The sequence below is a fragment of the Arvicanthis niloticus genome, chromosome 7, assembly GCF_011762505.2.
Source record: "Arvicanthis niloticus isolate mArvNil1 chromosome 7, mArvNil1.pat.X, whole genome shotgun sequence".
NCBI classification, from domain to species: Eukaryota; Metazoa; Chordata; class Mammalia; order Rodentia; family Muridae; genus Arvicanthis; species Arvicanthis niloticus.
Window position 1 is genome coordinate 21,830,385 of NC_047664.1, and position 11,476 is coordinate 21,841,860.

General features: G+C 46.3%; 1 long non-coding RNA gene across 1 annotated transcript; it reads right to left on the reverse strand.

The window, feature by feature from the left end:
* Window positions 1-2,864: 2,864 nt before the first annotated feature.
* Window positions 2,865-11,173, reverse strand: LOC143443044 (uncharacterized). Its single transcript, XR_013111735.1, has 4 exons — window positions 10,740-11,173; window positions 8,398-9,922; window positions 6,793-6,890; window positions 2,865-5,107 (listed from the first exon to the last, which is right to left on the reverse strand). It is a non-coding gene; the product is annotated as an uncharacterized LOC143443044 (long non-coding RNA).
* Between the last annotated feature and the right edge of the window lie 303 nt (window positions 11,174-11,476).

Sequence of the window (11,476 nt, forward strand, 5' to 3'; positions counted from 1 at the left end):
TGAGCATCATTCCTTATCTCCAAATGGGCAGGTGGAGTTGAGTTCATGGCAGATAATGTTGCAAGCATACAACTCTAGCTCAGCACAAAGAGACATAAGGCTTACTTGCTTCAAACTCTCATCCTGCATGGAAGACCCTGACCTAGCCAACCTCTTGGCCTCTGTCTGTGACAGGAAGCCCACTGCTCCTACAAGGATCAGATGACCCTAGCTATGACGACCCCTCCCTGCCTTAACCCCCAATCCAATTTTCTATAACTTTTACTCAAAGACACCTTATCCTGGAACTTTCCTTGCTGCTTCTTCACTTCCTCATTTCTTTCTGCTCCCTGAAAAATAATGCTGGGACCCCAATACCCTGCCAAGGTCTGTCAGGAGTTCAAGAGGTACAATGAGGCCCCGTCAATTGCCTCAGACTCAACTTCTGAACGCCATCACAGCCACAGACCCTGCAAAAGTCAGATGAAGTAGAGTGCCCCATGCCTTACGCCTTATGGTAGAAAATCATTTTGATGCTGGAAAAAAATTAGAAAGGAAAATGAAATTGATGTTTAAATCAAAGCTCTTACCATTATAATGACATATACAAATAGGAGAATCTAATTTTTCTGAGTCTTGTATCAAACTGAAGTACCATGTATAATTAGTTCATAATGGCATTGTACAACTTTTATAATATTCCAAGTGGTTCCTGGTGAGGGCTGGTTTGGGGCTGGGGGAAGCCAGATGCTTGCTATCTTGACTAGAGGTTCAACATCCTGTGATAGGAACCGATCACAGAGCACAGTGCCTCAGCCCCTGCCTTGGTGTCTAGGCTGTGGAATGCTGAGAGGCTAGAAGCTTGTCTCATCCAATACTGTGCCCCATTTGTCTCTGTGTGATTTAGGGAGAGATTAACCTCTCTACACATCAGCAATATCGTTGAAAAGTGCCCCATGCACAGTAGTTATCACAGGTTACAAAGTGTGGGTTTCTAGACAAAATGTATTAGGTAAACTAGCTCATAAAAGGCTCTCAGTCTGGGCTGACTTACCATTCACAGTTGACTGTTGGTACATTCTGGCTTCCCCTGGCACTAAAAATCTCAAAACCACATACATCTAATACACAGATCAGGAAGTATTGTACTAAGAAAAATGACTAGCTTTAAAAAAAAAATGGCCAAAGAGGCATTAAAAGTAATAAACTCCCAAGAGGACCAGATGGCTCAGCCTGGCTCAGCAGGCCTTTGCTGCCAAGCCTGATCACCTTCTCTCCCTGGGACCCACATGGTGGAAGGAAAGAACCAACTTCCCCTGTGTCATCCCCGGTTCTACGAATGTGCATGCAGCAGTACCTGCCATCCCCCATGCAGTCAAAATAAAAACAATAAAAATGCAATAAAACCTTCAAAAATAATTGCGGCTCTTCCAACAGCACAAGTGATCTACTTTACATCAGCAGCTGAATCCATGCACGGGCTTTGTGCGAAGCTCCTGGAGACACTGGGGAGGGAGAGGATGAGGTGTCTCTGCTCACCCTGGACAAGTTCAGGGACCAACTTAAAGTATGATCTTCACTTAGCTCAAGCTCTGAAGTATGGCAAACTGGCCTGGAATTCACCATGTAGCCATTTACCATGTAGCTGAGAATGACTCTAAACTTCCAATCCTCCTGCCTCCACCTCCTAAGCGTAAGGATTACTAAAATTGCTGGTATGGACCACACAGTTCCTGGTTTATGTGTGCTGGGTCAGAGCCTAGGTCCTTGTGCATGCTAGGCAAGCATTACCCACAGAGCCCCTCTGTTACCCATTTCTTTTGTCTATATCATCACATCAAGGGGCAGAGGAAAAGACTTACAGCAGTGTGAGATAAGCTCCCTTTTGATCCTTGAGCTGTAAGCAGGCAAGGTCTGGAGACTGCAGGTCCCTTGACCTTGGTGCATGGGAACTCATAATGCAAATCCTGGTGGCTCCTAGAATCACAGCAAGGGACCTCCGTAGCAAAGCTGCTATTAATCATAATGGCACTGTGCACAGGCACCACAGAGCCAATGCTCAGAGAGGTTAATCTTTCCCAAAGTCACAGAGAGGAGGAGGGGGATTCCAACCCCAGGGTGTTGTATCGACAAGAAAGATGGAGCTGCCCAGACCAAGCCAGTCTGAGAGAAGGGCACTGCTGTCCTTGGCTTCTTGGGCAGTTCAGTTTCTAACTTCAGGCTTTGACTTCTTGACAGACATCACTGTCAACCCAGAACACCTTGGCTTCAGCCTCCATCTGTAAATTACAAGTCTTGGCATCGAGTTTTACTGCCAGAGCCATGATGAAGCAGGTTTAATGGGAGCAGAGTGTCTTGGAGAACCTATAGAAGGTGACACCCTCTGTTAGCACATCTCCCTCTGTCTCCCTCTATCTCCTGCACACTGGGTCTATGGGACAAAAGACAAACCACAGGGCCCTGCTAAGACCAAGCTTCAATTCTGTCCTTGCAGGTGTCTCACAGAGACCTCAGCTTCAACACTCCCAACCCAGGGTTGGCTAATCTATTCATCGAAAGGAAGACCTGCCAGAATCCTTTCTTGTCTGCAGTGACTACAGGAGAGAAGCACACGGGAGAACAAGTATCTCCAGGTGGCCTTTCCTATGCCTTGAATGAGCCTGGTTATGTGGCACTGTGGTGGTGGGGTTAATGACAGAGTGACAGTGTCTCTGCCCTCTAGAAATGAATATGGCTGTAATGAAATCAGTTAGTTTAGCACCCCAGCCAGAGGAACCCTTCCACACCAGCAGAACCATGACTCTTCACTCTATCCGTGGGTACCCACCACCTACCGGTCATGACTCTGTGCCCATTTTCTCTCTCCACCCACCCTTCATCCCTATTGTATCCTGCTCTTTATCCTCAAACATCCTTTGAGATTGTCAAGGGTTCATTTTCCTTCTATCTGAAATAGCTCTTCCCAGTGTTACCTAGCCATCCATACCTTAGCTGTCACCATTTAGGTAATTTAACTTATATTTAATTCATCATTTATAATATATATGATGTATGACTTTATGTGTTCTGTATGCATTTGGTATATGTACACGTGTGTATGAGGCTGTGTGTACTCTCTCCCTCACTTCCTGGAGGTCTTTCTCTGTACCTGGAGATAGGCTGGTATCTAGTAAACCCCAGTGGTCCTCCTGTCCGCTACCCTCCCATGCACATCATGTGTTACAGGTACACATGCAACCATGCCTTGGTTTTTATATAGATGCTGGAGATTGGAACTCAGGTCCTTAAGCCCCTGTCACTCTTACCATTATTTGCCATGTTAGGCAAAACTAATCGCCCCTCACCCAAATTTCCACAGCACTTTGTAAGTTGCTGTATATGGCCCATTGTGTGGTATGGTGGCTCTGTGTACACTCGGCCATTTTGCTGGTTGGATGCTTTGCACTTTGGAAGAAAGGAATACTTTCTGATTCCTAGTCCATCACTGGGACCTGGAACACAGTCGAGAGGTCCATGAATGTTCCTGGGAAGTGGCAGAGAAGCTCCAGGGGTGTGTAAGGGGGGGGGTCCTGGGCAGCTCTCTGGGGTCAGAAATAAGGGACAAGCTGGGCTAGGACTACTCTCCCTTCTCCAGGGGGGCCTCATGTCCATTACCTCAGTGGAAAAAACATGATTTTGGCAACAGAGTCTGGCTTTATGGTTGCTTTGAAGGACATCAGCAATGGGGAAATGAAGCTGCCATTTATGACCTGGGAACCAATAAATTTATTTAATACGCTTTAAGGCGATGGTTCTCAACTTGTGGGTCATGACCCCTTTTGGAGTCAAGTGACCTTTTCACAGGGGTCATCTGAGAATAATTTTTATGGCTGTCAGAGGATGGGGGCCTCATAACGACATGAGTAACTGTATTAAAGGGTTGCAGCATTAGGAAGGCTGAGAGCCACTGGTCTAAGGTAAAATATCCTCATTATACAAATAAAGAAATACTACATACCTCGTGCTGCCATGAAGATCAATAAATGCTAATTACTAAATTTACTGGGGAGCCAAAGGCTCTACAAAAGCAGCTATGGGCAATGACAAGCACTCAAACCTTGACCCTGTTTGACAAATGAAAAGAGACACTGAAAATTGCCAAAGACTGCATCAATATCAGCTCTCGATGTTGGTCTAAGGTATATTTAGCCCTTAGAATCTTAAAGCTGGAAAATGATTTATTTTTCTGGACTGATATTAAGTAGCTGCTTCAGGAAGTATAAAGGTGAAGGAAGGGACAGAAAGAAAGCCCAGTTCATTACCTACCAACAAACCGTGCCTCGCCCTCCATAGGCTGAATTGGTTCTGAGAAATGGCTGCCCAACCAGCCTCAGACAGACATTTCCTGGTCCCTCTGCATGTAGGAGGGGTTATGCAATCTGTTTACCTGGGAGATGTGATCAGAAATAAATCACTTGCAGGCCGAGGTGGTTATAGAGAGGGTGTGACTAGCTGAAAGGCAGAAGTATCCTTGGTGTCCATAAATCACTGAATGAACAAGCAACCAGGGTGAATACATGCTACAGCTTACACAAACCCTGAGGACATTGTGCTAAGTGATGCGGGTCTGTAACCAAAGGGAAGATGCTGCATGGTTTGTGTAAGGAGGCAGAACTGCCAAATTCAAAGAGACAGCAAGCAGAAGGATGGTTGTCAGGCTGTGGAAGGGAGAGACAGGAGTTACTGTTTAATGGGTACAGTTCTAGCTAAAGACAGGAAACAATGCCAATATATTCAAAGTCTCTCAACTATACACTTAAAGACGGGGACGTGGCAAGTGTTATGTGCATTTTGTATGTATTGAAGAATTAGAAGACATTGCGACTTCTCCATACCTGCCACTTAGCTGCAGAGAATCTAGGTTGTAGGATGAAGAAGCCACAAAGGCATATGACATACGACACGTTAGCAGAGCACAAACTCTTTGCTGACTGTTGATGTTGCACCGTGATCCGAATGGTGAGTACTCCTCTGACATCGACTGACATAATGCTGGTTTGTGACAGTGTCTAGAGACACCTAACACAGCCTGACTTCACGGTTGGTTACAGCTGGCTTCATGTCACCGTGACAGGGCAAAGCCAGTTCCCTAAGAAAGAATCAGGGAATAGTATCAAGGCTGGATTGGTTTGGGACTGCAGAGACACGTGTGCTGAGGGTCCACCCTCAAGTTCAGTAGCTGTCAAGAGTGAGTCACCAGCCCCTGGCTGTGAAGCAGATCCTAAGGAGTTTGTTTCTAAGGAAACCCAGAGAACTGTGTCTCTTAGAAGACAGAAATTGCACACAGATTTTAAAATGGGGTCAAATACTGGCAACTTTCATAAGGAACAACCACGTAGCTAAAGGTCACAAGAGCTGTATTAAAATAAAGATAGAGAATGGTTGTTGGTTTTTTATAGATTTTTGTCAGGAATTTAATGTTGCTAAGTGTATGAATCCCTCCCTGTCTTTCACTGTTGTTTAAAGTCTCCACATTCCCCTGTGGTGGCCATCAACACTGTGCGTTCCCTCATTAGCTTGCCTCTGGCACTTTGTGACATGCCAACAGGCTCTAAGTGCCTTCCTAGATGCCAAATAAAAGGCAGGATGAATGCTTTATCTTTACACCCAGTCTCTTGGATCTTCTCAATTCTCCGTCTTCTCACGGGCAGTATCTCTCCTACTCCAGGTGAAGATTCATCTTTTCTTACAGTGAGACTGAGTGCAGACATAAATACCCCACCTACATTCTGAACCCCATCGAAAGAGAGGTATTTTGGTTTTCTTGGAATCCATGCTATATTAACAGGAGTCTACTGAGGGAAAGCATAGTATAAGAACGAGAGATGAGGGGATATTTTTGCTTAGTTCATTCATATTCTCTTGTGTGACCCTAGCATGGACCTTTGCACACCAGCTGGTGTCTGGTGTCAGCCTTTGAAATAGTCCCACTGCCACCTCCAGGGACCTGGTCCAAGGGCCGATGCTGAGCGACAACTCCACCCACCTGCCTGACCTGGGTGAGGCCCAGATAAAGATGGAAGCCCTTAGGAGAGGGGGCCTGCCCTCACCAAATGGAGGCTGACTCAGAGCTGCCAAGCCAGAATCCCCGTCCCCACATGACATACGTGACATATGCTTTTCACTCTACTTGTCTGCCAAGAGGACACGCCTGGCTCCCTTTCACATCTCAAATGCTCATCTTTGTGAGATTCCCACTCACTATGCCACAGGCATATGCTCTGGTTCTCTCCAGCACGTGAGTGCGTTTGGTTTGCCGGCTTCAGAGCTCTACCTCCTCAGTCTCCTCTGCCCCTCTTGCCTACTTTCTGTCACAAAAACTACCAAGCTAAGCCTGACAGCAAGAGTTGGCCAATGCCACAGGAGGTCCACAAGGGATAACTGTAAGGAGGTGGGGTCCATCGTACATGCCACAACAGAACAGAGAGACTGGAAGCTTGGGTCTGTTCACTGCAAAGGCTCAGCCCACCAGGGCATCTGCACATCCCCAGGAGGGGTCAATGGCTGACAGTCTCAGGAAGCATCACTTCTGACTCCTAGAGTCTGCTCCCTCTTGGATCCTTCAGTCTGAGTCATTTTTCCATTCTGGGTTCAGTGCCCCAGGTCTGCACCCAGATGGGAAACTTGGTCCTTGTATTGATTCCCACCACAACTATAAGGTGCTATTGTTCAGGTAGCACCCTTGCCAGGACTCCCTAGCCCAGAGGGCTTGCACTGGTGAAAACTTTCTATGGAAGTGTTAGTTTTTAAGGATCCTTTTAAAGGTCACCTTACCTCTGGAGGATTTCCAGTGGCTGGATAATTCCATGCAGCTAACTCAGCTCACACTTCTCCACAACATCATTCAGAAACTCCCTGCTCCAGAATCCATGCTATAAAAACAGGAGTCTACTGAGGGAATGAATGATATAAGAAAAAGAGATGGGGTGCATTTTTGCTTTGTTCATTTGTATTTTATATTCGGAGACACACAGTGTTAAGTGGGCCTCTATCTTTAGAGTCCTGCTGGGTGCAGAACCCACTCAATAGAACAACTTCCTCAAAATCCAAAAGGCTTAAAGAAAAAATAAATGCTATGTAGCTCAGGAATCACCAGGGTATTTTATTTACATAGTCCTTAAGAGTCTTGAGCCATGCTCAAATTCCGAATGCTGTGTTGGTGGCTAAGAATGCTCGTGTGCAACTTAAGCGGCTGTCAAAGGTTAAATTCCAAAGAGCCAGGGAATTGGCGGTAAAGCACTGTGTGTGTGCGCGTGTGCGTGTGCGTGTGTGTGTGTGTGTGTGTGAGAGAGAGAGAGAGAGAGAGAGAGAAAGAGAGCATTAAAAAAAAAAACCATACACACCCATTTGAGTGTGTCTCAATGAAATTTAAATGTTATAGTAATTTGAAAACCTCCATCATCTTAAAAAAAATCCTGAATATGATTCTCTAACAATTAGACATTTCAATTATCCTCTGAAAAGAGGATAAAAGAGAAGACTCTCTCAGCATCTACTTTCATTTCTCTTTCTCTACAGAACTTGTACCTGGTGTAATATACGTTTATCTGCTGGATTAGAAATGTGCATTTAGCTTTTTTGCTTCTCCCCAGAATAGCAGTTCTCAAAGTATTGTCCAAATCTTAGTCAAGCTTTCTATTGATGTGATAAAACACCATGTCACAAGCAGCTTGGAGAGGACAGGGTTTGTTTGCCTTATTCTTTCATATCTCTGTTCATCATGGAAAGAAGTCAGGACAGGAACTCAAAACAGGGCAGGAACCTGGAGGCAGGAGTCCATGCGGAGTGCTGCTTACAGGCTTGCTCCTGGTGACTTGTTCAATCTGCATTCTTATAGCAGCCAGGACCACCAGCCCAGGGATGGCACCACCTACAATGGGCTGGGACCTCCCCCATCAATCACTAATTAAGAAAATGCCTTACAGCCAGAATTTATGGAGACATTTTCTCATTTGAGGGTCCCTTCTTTCAGATAACTCTATGTTGAGGTGACATAAAACTAGCCAATACAACTGACCCTTCGTCACCTTGACACAAACACATCACTGTTAAACCATAACCTTTCCTTTCTTGTTCTCTCCCAAGATCACATATAAATATTAACCTTTCAATATAAACACTCCAATTTTTAAAAGTACCCAGTCTTTAAACATTCAAATACTTAAAAATTCAGTTTCTTTAAAACAGGCTGTCTCTTTAAAAATTCAAAGTCTTTTAAAATTCAGTTTCCCAACTGTTGTGCTCCTGTCAAATCAAAAATAAATTAAGTGCTTTCTTACTACAAGAGGGAAGAACCAGGGCACAGTCACATGTTAACAATGCAAACTGAACTCCAACAGTATAAATAATTTTCAATGCCCGTATCTAAGATTCACTCACCATCTTCTGGGCTCATCCACGGGACTTGGATCACTGCTCCATCTCTGCCATCTGCAGCACACAGCTTATCTTTTAGGTTGTGGATGGCTGACTCTACTCCACGGATTCTGTTGTTCTTGGTGGCCATCCCATAGCACTAGCATCTCCAAAAATGCTTGGGTCTCTTGCTGCAACTTTTACCAACAGCCCCTCCTGGCACTCCAGCCCTGCCATACAGTGCCAAGCCTCAGCTGCTCTCCATGACCCCTTTGTGCCTTCAAACTAGTAACATCTGGGTGACTCTTCATCTATCAAGGTTGGCTGTCAGATGAGGTACAACCTTGGCCACCTCTGGAACACAGCTTCTGTGTGCTGACCCTGAGGAATCACTTCACAGAAGACTTCGCCTCAGTGATGCTGGTCTCTTCTCGATCACAGCTGATTCCTCAGCCCTGCTTGACCATTCTCAATTAACAAAGCAAAGGTTTTACTGCAGTAGTTCTGGTCTCTTGTCAATCACAGCTAATTCTTCAACTCTACCTGTCCAGACACCACAGATTTGTCACACAAATGGCCCAGTGGAGTCTTTGCTTCCCTCCAACACTCCACACCAGGACTCCACTTTCTGAACTTTCTCACCGTCCATCATCTACAGGACAGCTCCCTGTAGATGACAGCTCTCAATACTCAACATCTTCTGTAGCCTGAAGTTCCAAAGTTCCTTCCACAATCCTCCCTGAAACAGTATGGTCAGGTGTGTCACAACCCTCTAGGGGCCCCTGACATCCTCAGAAGGACCTGTGATGTCAGAGCTATTTTGCTAATATACAGTAGGGTTGTTTGTCATTTTTAGTCCCATTCTCTCCCAAGTGAACCAGGGAGTTCCGCAGCAGCTACAGAGTATGCTGCATCCCAGCAGAGCTGGGCAGACGTGAGCCCAGTTGACTTCTGCCAGACAAAGCCCCTCTCCTCACTAAGTTTTGCCTATTATTTGTTTTGGAAAATAGAAAGTTGTTTTTTTTTTTTTTCAAAAACATGTTACTTATATTAGTGTTCATGAGTTTATTATCTTTTACATTAACTTTAACTACTAATATGGCAAATATCGACCAGCTCCACTCACCTACACGAGTTATTTGGGGTCTTTTTTCATATTTAAGAATGTAAAGTCAGCTGGAGACAAAAGGCATGACGGACAGTGCTGTGTGAGATATTAAAGAGGAGTGGAGTTGCTGGGTGGGAGGAGTTATACAGCCCCAACTTTCCCGTGGATTGCAGCAAGCGTTCTTAACCATACTCATCTCCCCCCACCCAAGCCACCTCTCAACGCGCACATCTATAGGGGTGCCCTTTGACTCCTGTCTCTTTTTCCCTGATGTGGGTTTTCCAGGTCTGCAGAGATTCCAGTCCTAGCAGTGTCCTTGAATAAGGAGGCTCTTTGGTTCTGGATGCCAACGTGAGGGAGGTCTCCAGTCAAAGCCCTGTGAGAAGCCAGCAGCCCTGCTCCCACTCCCGCTCTGTGGTAGGTTAGCAAAAGGCTGGAGTCCTAAAAAGAGAGATTGTAACTGATGTTGTCTTATTTGGATGAAGTTAATGTTAGACCTTTTTTACAGTTAAAACTTCACAACTAGTTCTCTCTTCTCCTTAATGTCACCTAGGTCCTTCCTTGAAGCTTCCTGCCTTGAGTTCACCCCCCCCCCCTCCTTAAATCAGTGGGAGCAGATGGTTGCACACTCACACACTTTACATCTAACTGCCCGAAAAGCTCCTAGGGGCTTGTCGGGTCCCTGGCTCAGGTGGGCTGAAAGGGAGCTGCTCAGAAGAATGATTTCCTGGCCTGTCCTGGAGACAGCAAGGCAGGCCCGTTCCTGCCTCTCAAACAGGAAAGGTGGAGCTGAAGTCTATCCCGTTACTCCAAAGAATGCTCAGGCAGAACTATGAATAGCTTGTAATACTCCTGTTCTGAAAACACGCGCACCCGGGAATGACTAGGTTCACAATACTCTGGCTGTGTCCGTAACAGCCTAGGAGGAGAAAACCCTCCCCATTTCCAGAGACATGTTCACTTCAGAGCAGAGCTCAGCCATGGGAACCGTGGTCGAGATGTCTGCTTGCTCCGTGCCCCATTCCTCCCCACAAATTCCCTGCTTCCGGAGCTCCAGTTGGCTGGAACTTGTTGTTCTCCTGGGAAGCCAGCCAGAGCCCTCCTATTTCCCGAGAGCTTTTCTTCTACTTCTAAATGGAGTCGTTCAAAACCTGATGTTCCACAGCGCTCGAAGGGACTCCTTGCCTTGGGGCCCCCACCCCTAAACACAGGCTCCTCCCCTGTTCTGGACTGTGGGCCTGACTGAACCCAAACCAACCTCTTCTTTGATGGGCACTGGGCCCAGGCCAGAGGGCAGATGCCAGGAAAAACATCACTCGGCACCAGGGCTCTCATAGAGTTCTCAGCCACCTCCTCCTGCAACTCTCCGAGGGTCTCCCTCTCCCCGGCCTTGCTGTCCTGGAATCCTGGGTCAGGTTGGAGCAGCCCGTCTCAGAGAGGGCAGCTTAAGTCACAGACCACAGAGTGACCAAAAACAGCTGAAGGATTGTTGACACTCGCTCTTCTTTCATTTCCTGGTTCATTCACTGTTTCTTGTGTCCCCTTTCTACTCAACAAGGTGTCTGTCTCCTCTCCGGTACCCATGAAGGTACTAGAGTTTCAGCAACCAATCCAACAAGGTGAACGGCTTTCCCTGTGGACCCAACACGCTGATGGATGTCACCAATTTCAAACAAGAAAGGACTGGGAAGTCACTGGAAATAGAAGGAAAAGAACAAGTTGCTTCCTCTAAAGGGGTGCTACACTTTGACCTTGTCGAGGGGGTATCCAGGCTTCAAGGTATGAAGCCCAAATCTAGTAACCGAAGGGACAGGGGAAAAAAAAAAAAAAAAACAAAACAAAACAAGAGCGAGATGGCTAAGAAGAATGGGAATTTGGCAGAGTGGTTTTGGATCTCCCACAGTGGTAGCCGTGTAGTGGGAGGGGCGCCCATCTGCTTCCGCTCAGCTCTGTGAAGCAGGCGGGCAGGCAGGCAGGCAGGCAGGCAGGCAGGCA